Genomic DNA, 12,633 nt, shown 5'->3' on the forward strand with positions numbered 1-12,633 from the left:
TCTATGCCAAAAAGGGGTTCAAGCAGCAACAGATTTTTCCAGAGAGGAGTAAGAGGCAGTTGCCCAGGTGGGAAACACAATGAGGGGTTAATTGTGGTAATGATGATGATGATAAATAACAATTATAATTGATAATAACTTAAAAATAACAGCGGCTGTCATTTGCCATGGGCACACTATTAGATAAAATGCTTTTTGAGCATCATTTCATTTAATAAAAAACTCTATGCGGTAAGAGCTAAAACTATAAAACTCTTAAAAGAAAACACAGGCATAAATCTTCGTGACCTTGGATTAGGCAATGGTTTCTTATATTTGATACCAAGAGCATAAGAAACAAAAGAACAAATAGATAAAATAGGTATCATCAAAATTAAAAAACTTTTGTGCTTCAATGGAAACGACCAAGAAAGTAAAAAGACCATCCAAAGAATGGGGGGGAAATATTTGCAAATCACTCATCTGATAGGGGTCTAGTATCCAAAATATTAAATGACCTATTAACAACGCAGGAACAAAAGACAATCCTATTTAAATGTGGGCAAAGGATTTGAATAGACATTTCTAAGAGAGAAGATATGCAATGGCCAAAAGCACAGAGAAATGCAAATCAAAAACAGAATGAATATGGTATGTGAACAAAATTGCTTAAAAAAAAAAACCACAATGAGATACTACTTCACGCCCACTAGGATGGCTATAATCAAAAAGACAAGTGTTGGTGAAGATGTGGAGAAATTAAAATCCTCATACATCGATGGTGGGAGTGTAAAATTATATAGCTACTTTGTAAAATAATCCGGCAGTTCTTCAAAAAGTTACATAGAGATACCATTTGGACCCAGCAATTCCACTCTTAGGCCTATACCCATGAGAACTGAAAACATATGTCAACAAGGAAACCAGTACATGCTTATTCACAGCAGCATTATTCACAATAGCCAAAAAGTAGAAGAAGAAAAAAACAAAACAAAAAACCCAAGTATCCAACAACAGATGAACAGATAAGCAAAACGTGGTCTACTCATACAATGGAGTAAGCCATCCCTAAAAAGGAAAGAAGTGCTGATTAAATCTTAGGACACGGATGAACCTTAAAAATACTGTGCTGAGAGGGGTGAAAGGGTAGTTCAGTGGTAGAATTCCTGCTTGCCCTGTAGGAGACCTGGGTTCAATTCCCGCTCCATGCAGCCCACCCCCCACCCCCAAAAAAACTGTGCTGAGAAAAAGAAGCCTGACAGAAAAGCCACATATTGATTCTATTTATATGAAAGGTCTAGCAAAGCCAAATCCATAGAGACGGGGCGTGGATTATGTACTTGCCTAGGGCTGGGGGAAATGGGGGTGTTGGGGGGTGACGGTGAAGGGGTGTACAGGTTCCTCCTCGAGCTGTGAAATGTTCTAAAATTGATTGTGGGGGTCTTACACAGCTTTGTGAAAAGACTAAAAGTCACTGAATGGATGAATTGTCTGGTAAGGGAATTGCACCTCAATAGGGCTGATAAAAGAGAGGTAGGAGCCGTTAGATCCCCATTTTACAGATGGGGTCTGAGGCTTAGGGAGGCCCAAAGCCACAAGTGGGAAAGGTAGGATTTGAATCCAGGCCTGGTGCAAGTAACCTCTTCACTGGTCTTCACTTTACAGAAAAGGGGGCTGCCAGCCTGGAGAGGTGAGGGAACTCCTAACCCTCTGTGTGGTACCCGTGACTCCACCCCAGTATCCCCACTCATCAGAGGGGACACTTTCCAAGCGAGCCATGGCACCTGGACCTCCTAATCCGGCTACAGAGCACACACAGTGCCTGGCCAGGCTCTCAAGCCACACAACCAGCAGGCAGATGTCCAGCTGGGAAAGGCAAGGCAGGACAGGCTGTCAGGACCCAGCAAGGCCTGAACCGGGGACCTGTCTGTGCCCAGAACCTCTCAGTCTCAGGTTCCTGAGAAAACCTACCCTCCTCAAGGTGCTGTTGGGGGACCCACAAGCTCTGGTGTGTGCAGGTGTTGCGAGACTGGCCAGGACCGGGACCCTGTGGTGACTCCAGGCACAGGAGCGGGTCTCTCCCGGGGCCATGGCATCCGAGCACCTCCGCCAGGTGAGGCTGTCCGCTGGCTCTGTGTGCAGAGCCCCAGATGCTACCACACCCGGGAAGGAGTGGGCTGGGGCGGACTGTGCCCAGGTAGGTCCCCAGAGGGAATCCCTGCTCAGCCAGGGACGTGGCCACCCTGTAGGCCCACACCCCAACACCCCCCAGCCCCCCGAGGGCACAGGCCATGTGCCCTTCTCCCTGTGCTCTCTGGCACTCTCCTCCACCCCCTCTCACTGAGGCTCAGCTCCATCTTCTCTGACACAGAGACAACGTGCAGGGAAAGGGGAGGGAAGGCAGATCACCAGAAGCTGGTTTTGGTGAAAGAAAACTTAAGCTACAGGTGGGAGACTAATGGACTAGTTTTTATTTTCTTATCTATGCTTTCCTGTATCTTGAATTCTCAAACAAACATGTCACTACTGTAACCTGGAAAAAGGCAAACCATATTTTTTAAAGAGAAAAAAATACAAAAAAATTGCAAGAATTATTTTTTAACTAACAAGTAACCCCCATATCCCAACACACTAACAAACACACACACACACCACAATAGAAAAGACCACAAAACTTCTCAAGACCTCCAGTGTGGAGGGTTAAATTGTAAGCATAGCCATCTATCAGGGTGCAAAAGCACAGCACTTTTCTGGTTTTCAAAGGTACAGTCCTCCAAAATATTGGATTTGACTCCCAGAATGACTCTGTGAGGACTACAGAGCAAACATCTATATTTTTATTCCCACTTTACAGATGAAAAAACTGAATTTCTGAGAGGCAAAGTGTCTGGCTCAAGCCTATACACAACCAGCTGGGGTCTTGCCGGGATTCACAATCAGCTGTTAGGATGTCAAACCCAAGACATTTCAGTGCCCCCCTGTCACCTGTGCAAACACCAGTTATGTGGCTGATGAGCTTTTAATTCCCATAACAGCTAAGGCCACATCTCAAATCCAGGTGCTGGGGAGACCTGTACACAACCCTGGCTGACTGGGGGATTCTTCTACGGGTCAGGCAGGGTGGGGCTCGGACACGGAGGACCAGAGACCGGGTCAGTGATGGGAGAAGAGTGTCCAAGAGGAGGGGAAGCCCTGCCCTCTGGGGAGGGCAGCAGTGCTCACGCCCCTCACAGCTCCAGCAGAGGGGTTTCCAAGGCGTTTAGCTGACAGGCCTCTTCCTGGTTTACAGAGTGACTCTTAGGGAGCCCACGATCCCAGCGAGAAGGAGCAGGGACAGCACAGGGGACACTGGCATGGGGCAGGTGGACTTCGTGCGGGACTGTGAGGTGGCCTCTGCCAAGTGTTCTGCCGAGCATGCAACCTGAAGTCCAAGAGGCTTGTTAGGAGAAGAATCACAGGTCTGGAGGTGAGATTTAGAAAAACCTGCTGGCAGTGTGTGGGGATTGACATTTGACAGCATCCAGTACCGAGAAAGTCAATCTCCTTTTCTCCTCCTAGAAGCCAGAACCTCTAGCCCTCAGCCATATGCAAGAGGATATTATGGTGGGAGGACAGGGGCTGCACCCTGGGAGTGGGAAGGGGTTTCCTCTAAACAGGCTGCTTGATCCGTCCCTCCCACAAGGCACTGGCATCCATGAGCCAGGAGGGCATGACTTCTGAATCCCCACGTGCCCTGTGATTGACAGATTTTAAGATGGCCCCGTGATCCCCATGCCCCTTGAGTGTGAGCATGACCTCTGATCTGCTTCTAACTAAGAGATGGCAAAGATGATGACGTGTCATGCCCACAGTGGCATTACATTATAGAAGACTCCATCCTCCTAGCAGCTGTGCTCTCTCTTTGTTGCTGGCTTCAAAGATGTGAGCTGCCAGGAAGGAAAGAAGTGGCTGTGCTGAAGAAGCCTACAAGGCAAGGAACTGCGGGCAGCCTCTAGGATCCAAAACTGAGACTTCAGGCCTAGAGCCCCAAAGAAACTGACCCTGCCCACAAGCTGAGGGGCATGGAAGCGGACCGACAGGAAGCAGACTCAGCTGAGCCTCTGATGAGACCTCCCCATGGCCAACCCCTGGATCAGAGCCTGGTGAGACCCTGCAGCAGACAACCCAGCTCATCTGTGCCCCGACTTCTGTCCTTCAAAAAGTGAAAGACGATAAACTGCTATGTTTGTGGTCGTTTGTTACAGAGTGCAACAAACTGATATAGAACCTGACTGCTATCTCTAGGCAAGTGCCAAACATGCAAGAAAGGAGATGCAGCACTTCTGACAAAGGGTAGCAACCAAGCACCTGCTAAGTTCTGAGAGTATGTACGTATGTATGTACGTATGTATAAATCAATCAACCAACCAATCACTGGAGACTGTCAGGGAGCCCATGACTGACTCTGGGAAGCAGCAATGATCTGTCCAATCTGGTCCTGGTTAGATGGGTGTATTCAGTTTGTGAAAATTCACAATGATACAGGCAATTTTCTATATGTATACCATACTTCAAAAAAGAGTTAAGCAGGTGGGCCATGGCTTCTCAGCAGGCAGAGTTCTCGCCTGCCATGCCGGAGACCCGGGTTTGATTCCCGATATCTGCCCATGTGAAAAAAAAAAGTTAAGAGATAAAGAAAGAAAGCACCAGACTGATGAGCAAGATTCTGGGTTCCAGCCCCTGCTCTGAAATGTGACCCGCCTTTTGCTTGCCCTCTCCTTGACTCCAGTGTTCACTGGAGTATAACAAGGATGGAAAATGGAAATCAATTTCCTCGGCCATGGCAGCCACCACCACCAATTGTGGCGCAACCATCTGGGATTACAGCCACCTCTTGTGCTAAACCCAAACAGGACTTCAGAATCCTGACTGACAACTTGGCTCTAGGAACAGGCAAGTGTCAGCACTCAAGATGAACCCAACATGCCATGCCCAGAAGAAGCTCTCCAAGCAGATTCAAGGATCCCACAAATCAGGGTTTATGTGTTTCACATAACACTCAGCCAGCAAAGGAGCACCGGCAGGGAAGGGCCCCTCAATGAAAGAACTGAAATGACTTCCTTACGACTGTTAAAAATGACTCCTGGGGGCGTTTCTGAGAAAGGAGGTGACCTTGGGTTTTCTCCGACTATTCTCATTCTTCTGGCTACTCCTGAGAGCAGGGCCCAAGGCCAGACCTGCCAGCTGATGGCTGCAAAATCTGGTCCTTTAACTGGCTCCCTCTAATCTAAGAGGAGGATGAAGTCCAGGAAACTTCTGGTTCCGAAAGCCTCAACTCTATGATGGGAGTCCTGGCTAGATTCCAGGATGAGCTATTTTTACTACTAATTACAGCAGATATGATGGGCAGCAGCTAACTCTTCTTGAGTGCTCACCCTGGGAGAGCCCTGCTCAGTGTGATTCACAAGGAGAGACTCATGTAATCCTTACAAACGACCGTGGGAGCGGGTCCTATAGCCAGGCCCATTTCACAGATGCAGACACTGAGGCCCAGGCTCACCCAGCTAGGAAGTGGATGGGATGGAATTTGAACTCCGGCAGCTTGCCTCCAGAGCCAGAGGGACAAAAAGGGCCAGAACAAGGCACAGGAAAGCCTGACCGAAAGAAAAGAATCTACCATCTCAATCCTAGTTTGGGTTGGTATTGCTCAGTTGCTTTCAAAATCTATGTTAAAAAAAGTAAAAGCAAGCTTTTCTCATGTTCTGACAACCCAAGCCCAGGCCTTTGGCCTGGTGAATCAAACCTGATGCCATTTGGTGTCAGGACAGAGCAGGTAAAAGCACCCAAGAAAAACAGAATGTAGAGTTTGCCATTTCTTTTTCCAGAGAAAGAGTCACAGATGTCCGAACTAGCAAAGATTTCTAGGGTCAGACACCCCAGCCTGTCTTTTCAGAGAGGAGAAGTATCTTCCTCTAGAAGGAAGCAGAAACGAGCCCAATTCACATGGTGAAGTGGTGGAGCAGAAACAATCTGCTCTCTCTTCCCCTCCCTGGTCCACCCTGGCTCACTGCTCTCCCAAAACCTTCCAAGAGTCCACCTGTGGCTGGAGCAGAGTCCTTCCACCTGCTTCCAGCCCTGCGTCAAGATAAACTAACATAAACAGCAGAGAGATAGCTCTTAGGAGAATGAGTAGGTGACACATCAGATCTCAGAGTCTCCCACGTGGCAGAGGGGAGAACATGTGCTGTCTGCTCAGCAGCGGCTGGGCCGGCACAGGGCCGGACATCCAGGAGAGCTGCGGTGCACCCTGCTGAACCGAGGAGTGGGCCCCGCAGAGGGAAGATACCCCAACCCCACAGCGCGAGAGTAACTGCAGCCATCAGGGTGAATAAAACACGCCAGATAAAAAGACAAATATTGTACGATTTTGCTTATATGAGACAGAAAGTAATTACAGAGTACCAGGGGCAGGGAATAGGGAGCTATTGCCTAATGGGTAGAAAATTTCTGTCTGAGATGATGGAAGAGGTGGTAATAGATGGTGGGATGGCAACACAGCACTGTGGATGTCATTAGCAGCACTGAATTGTATACTTGAAAGCGGTTAGAGAAATGTTATGTTGTATATATGTTACTATGGGGAAAATTAAAAATTAAAAAATAAATAAAGGCAATCAAAAGTTTTGCAGAAATGGAAACTTTCATCTGTCCCAGGAAGGTCAAGTCCACAGGAGGATGAGTGTGTGAGCTGTCCTTTCTGGGAAGGCCACCTACCAAATCCTCTCGACAGACAATTGAAGCTGTGAAATCAGCCAGTGTTGATGAATATGATTTCAACTGTGGCCAGGGCCAAAGGCCCCCCAGGCAAAGGCTTCCCGGCACCTCCCACAACATCTTAGAGAAGACCACGTCGGTCCTGAAGAATCCCTGCTGTGCCTGGGTGCCTTGGTGTAACAGGATGTGCTGGGCAGCCAGCCATGTGCTCGGCTGAGCCCCAGAGGCCATAGCTGTTCAACAATCACAGGCAGAGGGTCTGAAGAGGCAGCCAGGTCTCAGATGCAGGGCTGGGGCTGAAGATTCATGCAGCTAAACTTTAGCAGTGGGCTCCCCAGAGCCAAAAGGTGGTGGTGGCCAGGCCACCAAGTCTGACCATACGGCAAGGATGCCATTCACAGAGCCCATGGCAAAGCTGTGCAGTGTACAACCTGTGTAACAGTCTAGGGCTGTCTGCTAAGGCTTCTGCCTTCAATCACAAGCAGATCACCTCTCTCAGCCCGGCCACAGCAGGCCAGTCCCAACGTCAGCACAGGGGCCATGAGGCACCATGCAAGTTAACTTAAAGGCAAAGTCAAGACACCTGGGTTCAAGTCCTAGGTCTGCCATTCAGTTTATGAATTTGAACGTCACTTAAGTTATTTGTGCTAGTTTTCCCACCAGCAAAATGTGAGGGTCAGAATAAATCATCAATAACATTCTCACTGACGCTTAAGTTCTATGGTTCTCTAATTCTGCAATGTGATAAAAACAAAGAAAGAGGACTTAGGCCCCTGAACTGAGACAGACTGAAACCCCTGGCCTAGGAGAGCCAAAATCATGAGCGCAGGGCCTGCTGCCTTGGGAGCACACACATGGCTGGTTGACTGTCCTGGTACAGCCCCCCTGCAGGGCACCTCCAGCAGAAGGCCCCACATCGGGGACAACCCAGGCAAGACCATATGGCCATGCTGTCTTCTGTGTAGTCAGAAGAGGCAGCTCTCCTTTCTTATAGGTTCAGCCCTGGTATGCAGCTTCCTCACTTACCACGCCTTTCCTAACTTCTCTAAAATGGCTCCTTGGGAGAGCTGAGCTTCCTCATCAGCAGACACCTTGGCCTTAGCCAACCCTCGTTCATATTCCAGAAATACAGTGTCTGGGCCTTTGCCTGAAGCCTCCTAGACTGCATGAGACCAAGAAGAATGACATCCCATTAAAAAATGAGGGGGGGGGTCCATCTCTTCAGCTGCAGAGCAGCCACTTTCTGCCCCATCCCCCATCCTGGAGTTCCTAAGTGGCAGACATGGGGTGATTGATGACACCACAGTGGCGGAGTGTTGACAGGGGGACGTACTGGACCTGGGATGGGGGAAGAAGGAGGTGCAAGGCCAGTGGCCATGAGAAGAAAGGGCATTTCAAGTAGAGGGGATAGTAAAAGGAAAGGGGGTGAGGGAGGCCAGCACACTCAGGGACCCGCCAGGAACCCAGCATGGCTGGAGCAGACATAGGTCTCAGAGGGGGAAATTAAGTTAAGACAGAGGTCAGGAGAGAGCTGGAGGAGGACCAGCTAAGGAGTTTGGACTTGATCCTAAAGCAATAAGGTCAGGGAGTAATGGGACAGCTTTGAGTTTACAGCAGCCAGTCTAGAAGTCTGCAAGGCCAAGGGATCACGCTCAGAATGACAAAGCCTTAGCAGCATATCGGACGCAGTGCAGGCCTTAGGGGCAGTGGGCACTGGACTTTACTCTCAAGAAAGGATGTATGTGCTGCCCTGAGCATTGACACAACAGCCAGGATTCAGTAGAGCTGGTGGAAGAAAATTATGATGTAGTTTGCCCCTAGACCCATTTGCTCTTCTGACTGATATTTAAACCCAGGAACTGATATTTATATTGGGGTGGTCAGGCTCCTACAGCAGAGAGGGTGCAGAAAAGGAAGGCATGGTGTGGGCCCCAGGTACTGACCTAGAACAACATGGCCAGGTTCAAGGTCCAGGTCTGGCCTGGGAAAGCTGCATGAGCTCTTCCGGGGGCCTCAGGGAGAGGAGGGGACTGCTGAGATCCTGGCCCTCTTTATATTCTGTGATTTCATCCCAAAATAAACTGGGGAGAAGGAGGAGGTCCAGAGCTACACTTAACGAAATACTATGCAGCCATTCAAAAGAACCAGGCAGTCTCAGGCACTGAAGGGAGGCTGTTTCCAAGATAGAGAATACAGAACGGGCTTCCATGGGGAAGCAAACCCCCTGAAAAGGGAATTGGGTGGCAGGGCAATAGAGCAGGGAGGGAGACTGTTCTCAGATTTGTTTTATATGCACGTATGGACTATTTCAAAAATAAATGAATTGGGGTGGGCAATGATGGCTCAGAGGCAAAGTTCTTGGCTGCCATGCCAGAGACCTGGGTTTGATTCCCGGTACGTGCATGCAAGCATGCATGCATGCATGCACGCATACATACATACATACATAAAAATGAACTGGGCTGCACAAGTGGGTCAGTGGTAAATTGCTCGCCTTCCATGCAGGAGACCCAAGTTTGATTCCTGGACCATGTACCCCAAAAAATAAACAAATAAATCAGGACTGTGAGAGTCAAGCAGAGATGACAATGGGAAAGCCACATCCCTGGAACTGACCAGAATCGGTCAATATGCGTACTGGGCAAGGGATAGGAGAAACTCTAGAACATTCAGGAAAGACCAAGGAAACTTACTTGGAGGGAACCCTACCCTTCCTTGGTGGTGAACAGAATAACCATGGCATTAGCAGTTCAGAAAGGACAAGGTGCAGTCTCAGCACCCAGGCCATGGCCTCCAGGCTACACCGGATTTGACCAGTACCACCCCACCAACAGGGGCAGATAAAGGGTGGCCTGAATGGCTGGGGGGGACTGGGGGCCAGGTCTTGACCACTCAGAGAGACATCAGGTGCTCCTAACGCGTGGCTCTGCACCCCGTCCCCAGGTCCCGCTTCCTGCTTCGGGACTATGCACCTTATCCACACCACCCACAGAACAGCATGAACTGTGCTGGGAGCAATTGTGGGCTCCGTGCGGACAAACTATGCTGTTCACGGAGCTGGCAGCAAAATCTGAAAAAATGTTGCTCCGGCCAAAATGTAACCCTGAATGCTGCGGGAGAGGGGACTGGGAGGAAACTGAACACCGCGTTATCCTGAAAGACCAAATAGCTTCTCTCTCCTCCTTCCCAGGCCCCCCACTGAAAACAATGCCTCCCTTCTGTCCCCAGATTTCAGCACCAAACTCACGAGCAGGAGGCTGGCGAGGACCCGGCTAGGGCCATCCCCCTGACGAGCACCATCTGCCCGGCGGCTGCCCTGGGTCACACGCGGCTCCAGTCTGCTCCTCGGGTTGACCAGGGAGAGCCCCAGACCACACGCAGCCCCCGGAGCTGGGAAAAGGGCCAGGACTGGGTCCTTATCAGGAGAAGACGTCTCCTCGGCAGGCCAGGACCCCACTTGTGGAAGCACAGACTGTTCGGGGGTGGGGACAGGAGTCTCGGCTGTCACGTGGCTCAACCCAGCTGCAGACAAGGCAGGTGAGGACAGAAAGGGGCTGTGGGGCCAGAAGCCCACTCGCTCCTTCCCAGCACAGGCCTTTTCCACACAGCTGCTCAGTGGGGTCTGTGGAGCTGCCCCTCCCCTGTAGAAAGCCCCTGGGATCCAGGCTGCAGGCGACTGCAAGCTAGGGCCTGCTTGCTCGGGCCCTGCCCTCTGGCCCCACCCCTAACAAGCCCTCCAGCCAGGACACGCTGAGAGCCAGCCCCCCAAGACCCACCAGGCTTCCTTGCCTTCTTTGCCATCGACTCGACCCATGTTTCACTGAGACTGCAAGCCTAACTCAAAGCCAGAACTCAAGGTACCTGAACTGGTGCCCATGGGGAGACAAGGGTCAGCTGGAACCTATGCCCTGTTTGCAGCAGCCACTGAACGCTGGAAAACCAGGTGCTACTCAGGCCCCTGGGGTCCTCACTCTGCACTCAGTACCCACATCTCAGCTAAGCATCAGCACCCTGACCTGCCCAGTGTTCAGTTTGGGGTCTGGTTACACCAGGACAGGGATGGGAGCTGCTGCCAAAGACAACCCTGCAGTGAGCCCTGAGCTGTGGGCGTGCACTGCAGCCCCTACCAGGCATGCCCTGAGGCAGGAACCTGCGATCACCAAATCCCCTGCTGCCAAGGTGGGGAGAGAGAGGGCTCTTCCTCCTTTAGAGGGCTTGGGAACCAGAAAAGGGCACTCGGTTTGTTGTTTGTCCTCAAGGTCAGCAGAGAGAGAGCCCTGCACACTGTCCCTTGACCCTAATTCTGTCCTATCCACATAGAACTACTTTAAACTTTCCAACAGCTTCTGGAGCACCTCCCAGAGGCCACTGGGTGCCTGCATGGCCTGGTCTCTGCCTCCCGCTCATTCTGGACACTGTTCTGGGCACTGCACCCCGCTGCACCCTCAACCTGCTCCCTGAGCTCCCCCAAGCTCACTGGGACAACCTTTGTCCTGTCCTATGAGGGCCCCAGCTCAAACTCAATGCCTCAGGGAGGCTGCACAATGAGGGGATAAGAACCTTCCTCTGTTTCCTATTGCAGGTCTTGATTTGCTTCTTAGAACTTATGATCTCTGGGGATTGTGTCACTTTTTCATCCATTTACTTGTGTTTTTCTTTGCGTCATCTCTGCCCTCCAATGCGTGCGTGCACACACACACGAATAACACTCTGGGAGAGCAGGGCTGTGGCCACCTGATTGCTCTTCCTTATTGTGGCATCTGCCACGTCTCTTACGACTCCTGGCACACAGAAGTGCTCTGTCAGGATCTGCTGAATGAATGACGATGAGCTCGTCAATCAATGGACAGACTGACAGTTATAGGCCAGGGGCTAAGTGCTGGAAGCCAGGGGGGATGGCAGACCCAAGGAGGGGGCCAGCCCTGCACCCAAACCAGTGCGGGACATGCAGTGGGGGCACAGACACCGCCACCCAGTCTCACTGACTAGGCATGCAGTTTTGTGTGCGTGTGTGTGTGTGTTTTGTACACTGTGCAATGGGGGTCACATTTCATTCTTTTTCCAGGTGAATAGCCCATTATCACCACTCCATTTTGTTGAATGTGTGTGGGTTTTTTGAAGTGTATGGGCCAGGAATCAAACCCAGGTCTCTCACATGGCAGATGACAATTCAGGCATGCAGTTTATCTGACTGCCTTTACACCCGGGAGGCAAGGCGGCTCTGGGATTTATATCATGAGGCCAAAGGAAGCCACACGGAACCTTACTGAGGGCCCACAGCTCACGTGAACAGAGGAAAAGCCACCGTGAAATCCTACCCCCAAACGCAACAGAAGAAGTGTTAAGGGGGTGGCCTCAGTGCTCCAGCTGTTACTGAAGCAAGCGCCCACGAGACCTGTCCACTGGGGTGGGGAAGAGACCCCACGCTTTAAAACCCATACCATACCTGACAAGGCTGTACTGTCCACCTGGATAAAACAGGAATGGTTTCACTGACCTGCTAAGCTCAGTGCTGCTGGAAAGAGCTCTTCAGAGATGTGGTCGTTCTCAGCCAGGGAGACTTTGTCCCCACGTGACATGTGGCAATGTCTGGACACATTTTTGGTTGTTGCAACTGGGGGGTGGGAGATGAGGGGTGCAAGAGGTGGGGGGGCTGCTGCTGGCATCTAGTGGTGGAGGTCAGGGTGCTGTTAAACGTCCCACAACACACAGGACAGGATAGTCACCCAAGACAAAGAATGATCCGACTCAAACCGTCAATAGCACAAGAGACTGAGAAACAGGAAGTAATGAGTATAAAAGCTCTTTCTAAAATTTTATAAAAGTGAGTACTTAACATCCATTAATATTTCTGAAGCTCAATCCACCCTAAACCCTGTGCTACAAATGCTGACTGAGAAC

At 50.5% G+C, this 12,633-nt stretch overlaps 1 protein-coding gene across 5 annotated transcripts in view; it reads right to left on the bottom strand.

Annotated features, from left to right (window-relative positions):
* ITPK1 (inositol-tetrakisphosphate 1-kinase) overlaps positions 1-12,633 on the bottom strand; it is a 175,195-nt gene that overhangs the window by 57,118 nt on the left and 105,444 nt on the right. The window contains exon 1 of one of the 5 annotated variants that reach the window (XM_077123407.1): positions 9,980-10,469. The exons of the other annotated variants lie outside the window; for them this stretch is intronic. The gene's annotated coding sequence lies outside the window, so the exon portion shown is untranslated. Of the gene's footprint in view, positions 1-9,979; positions 10,470-12,633 lie in introns of those variants that run through there. 5 annotated transcript variants of the gene reach the window in all.

Source organism: Tamandua tetradactyla, chromosome 12 (genome assembly GCF_023851605.1).
Source record: "Tamandua tetradactyla isolate mTamTet1 chromosome 12, mTamTet1.pri, whole genome shotgun sequence".
NCBI lineage: Eukaryota > Metazoa > Chordata > Mammalia > Pilosa > Myrmecophagidae > Tamandua > Tamandua tetradactyla.